The sequence below is a fragment of the Erigeron canadensis genome, chromosome 4 (genome assembly GCF_010389155.1).
Source record: "Erigeron canadensis isolate Cc75 chromosome 4, C_canadensis_v1, whole genome shotgun sequence".
Lineage (NCBI taxonomy): Eukaryota > Viridiplantae > Streptophyta > Magnoliopsida > Asterales > Asteraceae > Erigeron > Erigeron canadensis.
In genome coordinates, this window is record NC_057764.1 from 23,486,660 (window position 1) to 23,491,078 (window position 4,419).

Consider the following 4,419-nt stretch of genomic DNA (forward strand, 5'->3'; position numbering starts at 1 on the left):
ATGCATAACCGTAGTTATGATTCACTGTCGTGAATAACGAAAAACCAATTAGTTCTTTTATTGCATAAATAATGTTATGAAATCATGAATTGCTTCAAGCAATCTTAAAAATTAATGAAAGGAAACCTTAAGTTTCTTATGCATAACGGTAGTACGTTATGATTCACTTTAGTTAATATCGAAAGAACAATTCATTCTTTTATGCATAACTGATATTATGAAATTGTATCTTGCTTCAAGCAATGTAAAAAAAAAACTATAAGTTCTTTACCTCGATCATTTAAATAACGATAATAATAATAATACAATACAATAATAAGCTTGAAATTTCAATCGATTATATGACTTTACCTCGTTTTACTATAACTTCGAAATCCAATTCATTGATAATGATATCATTAGTTTTCCAGGAAAAAAAAAACGTGACATTCAAAATCAATATCTAACATATGATATAATCATACGTAGCTTTAATACTCAATAATGATGATGACCATAAAAAAATCTATTTGTTTGAATACTATAAGTGACAGCCAAATAACTCGACTTCTAAATAAAGTAAAATTAAGTTATGAAGGAGTTTCGAACTTACAATGACTCATGAAAACGTGTTGGATGTAAGATTGACATATCAAAAAGACCTTTTGTCTGATAACATATAAAGTATGGGAAAACTAAATCTGAATTTAACCATGTGATGGTTTATTTGATATCCCTCAGAAAAAATAGTAAGCCGAAAAATATATTTAGAGAACGGATCAAGTTGACATAAACATATATAATCAAACATAGTAAAGTATATGGTTATACAAACCGAAAAATTGTCCAAGAAACATAATGTTATACTTCTTTATCGATTTTTATGGTAATAATTTTTCAATGTGTGCATAAAGCGTATTGTAAAAACAAAATATGAAGCATGAAGCCGATAAATTGTTTTCTTGCAGCAATTAATTTGTACTTCAAATGATAATTATCCAAATCAAACCACTTGTCGAATCAAAGATGATCGTAATTAATCAACTTCAGTCTCGTTAGTAGTCAATTCAGATAAATCATTCAAACATACATATCTATAACACAAATAATAGAATCATGAACAAAACATATATTTTCTTTTTAGGAATGAGAGTCACCCAAATCCAACTACTTGTCGAAATAAACAAGGTCGTAACCAAGTTCAAGCACTGTTAGTAGCGAATCCGGACAATCATAATTCAAAAAAAAAAAACTGCTTCATTCGATGACTATAACAAATATTAATAATCTTAAATATATATATATATATATATATCACTTCCTTCGATTGGTTACAAATAAAAATTTCAATCGCACAAAAGTTGGAAGATTGTAACAATGCGAGTTGCGAAAACAGATTACGATTTCAATATAATTATTCCCACATAATATAATTATAATATACATCTTAATAGTATATAAACAATAATAATATAATATGTAAATAGGATAGAAGTGAAGATTTACCTTTGACTCCTAAAAAGCAAACGTAAACTTTGTTTCTGGAAATCTATACCGCAAAAAATTATTAAACAAAATTGTCAGCCAATTAATGTTTTAAACTTGATATGATGTTCCAAAGGTTATGACTTCACTGATATATATGTTGATCGGCCGAATTAAATTTTTATGATTTAGAGGTTATCGTGTTGATAACGTGTTATAACGTAGAGAGAAGAATCGAGAGAGGAGAAGAGATAATCTTATTAATGAGAGAACATTAGGGTTACAACAAAGCCTTATATTTATAGGCTAACACATAGAAGGTTCTAGATATATACATACAATCTAATATGGAAGGTGAATATCCACCATAATATAAAATCATAATAGTGCAAGTATTTATTATAAACATATTGTAATGTATTAATGTATTAAGCTAAAAATAGAAGATACTATTGTAATCAAATCAAATTTAAAAGCATACAATAGAGTTATGTTTAAAAAAAAATATTTTGTGACTCACTCGACTCGTGACTTGGACATGGCTCGTACCGACTCGCACCACAAAACACGAGTCATGTTACGAGTCTAGAGTAAAACGAGTCATCCCATCGAGTCGGCTCATTTTCTCTTTGTTTTGACTCGACTCGTGACTCGTACGAATTTGACAACTATGTTTGAAATTAATAGAAAAGCAAGATAAAGTTACATTTAGTTTTGAAAAGAAACTGGTTATTTGTATATTTCAAATTATCAATTTATTAACATATTTCACGTATCACTTATTTTATCGTATTCATTCTAGGCATTTCAGCCATATTTCAACTTAGGCTTGATATTTTAATCAACATAAAGAGCATGAATGTTGTTTGGTAGACAGATCGAGGAACCCCATCCACAACCCTAGAGCAAGTACTAACGAAAATGGATAGCTAACACACGCCCACAACTATAAATCAACTTCGACATAATAGTTAAGGGCCGACAGTATCGTGTTTATGGTTGATGATAAATCTACCATATTTTTTGATTAATTTATCTGTCCAACTTTTGTAGTCTTTAATGCACACGTATGGTATATGAATCAAATGTGGTAATAATAATATCGTCTATATCAGGAAATCCGTTGTGAGAAAAAACATGGGTTAGAAACGATTTCATTTTAACTTGAATTTCATGGAATAAGAACTGGATCCCGATGTATCACACGTTAGTCAACTTATTAACCCTGTTTCACTTAGGTATTAGTCTCAATTTCTTAAATCTTAACTACTAAAATTATGTTGAAAATAGATAGTGTTGTTATTGTCAACATAAAAAAACAAATTTTGAAAGGTGAATTTATGATTTCGTGTCGCGATTCGATAGCGAGAGTGTAGCAACCGTCAAATTTTCAGGTCAACATTTAAATAAAAATCATTTAGTAAATTATATGGAACTGTGATTTGCAAATTTTCATGTTTATATATATATAAATCTATATGTGTATATGCCTTTCTAAAAATAAAAAAAAAATATGCAAAGATCATTATTTTTTCTTGTTACCCAAATCGGCCAAATGGCCTTGACCATAGAAACATACTCACATGTTGGCATAAAATAAGTTAAGAGAATTTAGTTAATGTGATATACAAATAGAGGTAGCCAATATAATTTTATGCCCATGATCAAAGTTTTGTCTAATATCAAACAAATATTAACTCATCATCTTCCTATATCCTTACATAACTATAGAAACTAGTAATGAACAACAAGAACCTTTTTCCTTATCATCCCTCTCTCGACATTCCATGTAGAGGGACAAACAAGATGGGCAATTGGTCATGTAGGTTCTTCAATTATAGGAAGCTAAGACCTTACCCTTTTATTTATTTATTTATTTATTTTTGTGATAATGTTGTACCCATCATCATGAAGTGAACCACTAATGAGACAAGTCAAAAAAGAAAACACAAAAATGATAGTCTCCTCCATACAACTTAGACTATCCATTTGTGACAAACCTCCAATAACCTCTTTCCTCTCCTAGAAATAAGAATTTTTCTATTATGAATGTATCAACACAACCTACACAACCTAGTAGCTAGGTAATTAAGAGACAAACCCTCCCCTTCCAATCCCCTCAATCCAACGAAGAGAACACCCATCCAAATGAGAAATGTTCCAAAATAGCTTTTCAACTCTAGCATGACATTCTCAAGTATAATCTGAAAGTTTGTAGACTTGACACCTCAATAGAATTGGTAATTATGGGGTAGGAGACAAACAGAAAGTGACAAAACCAATATCTCTGGTCATTGATCTTTCATGACCCAAGATCATAGTCTCTTTTTATATATAACCTCTTAATTTCACACCCAAAAGCACCAACTAAATCTTTGTCACTTAAGTACTTAAAACTTTCTTCATATTTCGTTCCTTCACTAATCAGAAGAATTCAGCATCAAAATACCACTAATATCATCACCATGGCCATAAAAGTTAACTAATATACGGTTATGTTCTCGGCTCCCTTAGCTACGGTTTAGTAACATAACACTACAAGGTTTCGAGTCTTACTAGAGGGATTTTCGCAGCTTAGGTAAATTCCGTAAGTACCTATGTATTTGCTCGAGTATTCTTGTGTTACTAAATCTGTCATTTTACTCGAACTAGTTTCTTTGTTCATCAGCATTACGTTTTCAGTCACCATAATTCAGGAGCTCGTTTCGCCTTAGCATCTTCCCTACACTTCGATTCTCTTGCTGTAAGTACGTCCCCTGAACTTAGAATGTTAAGAGCATTTGTCGAGTCTTTAAGACATGTCATTTCGTTGCCTTACCAACACCATCATGAGACTGTAAGAGCTAAGATGATACGAAATAGGAAGAGGAGTACGTGACATGCTTAGACTATCTGAATCAGCTCTATATATGTAACTATAAGAGCCTATATGTGTATACTAGTATAAAGACTCGA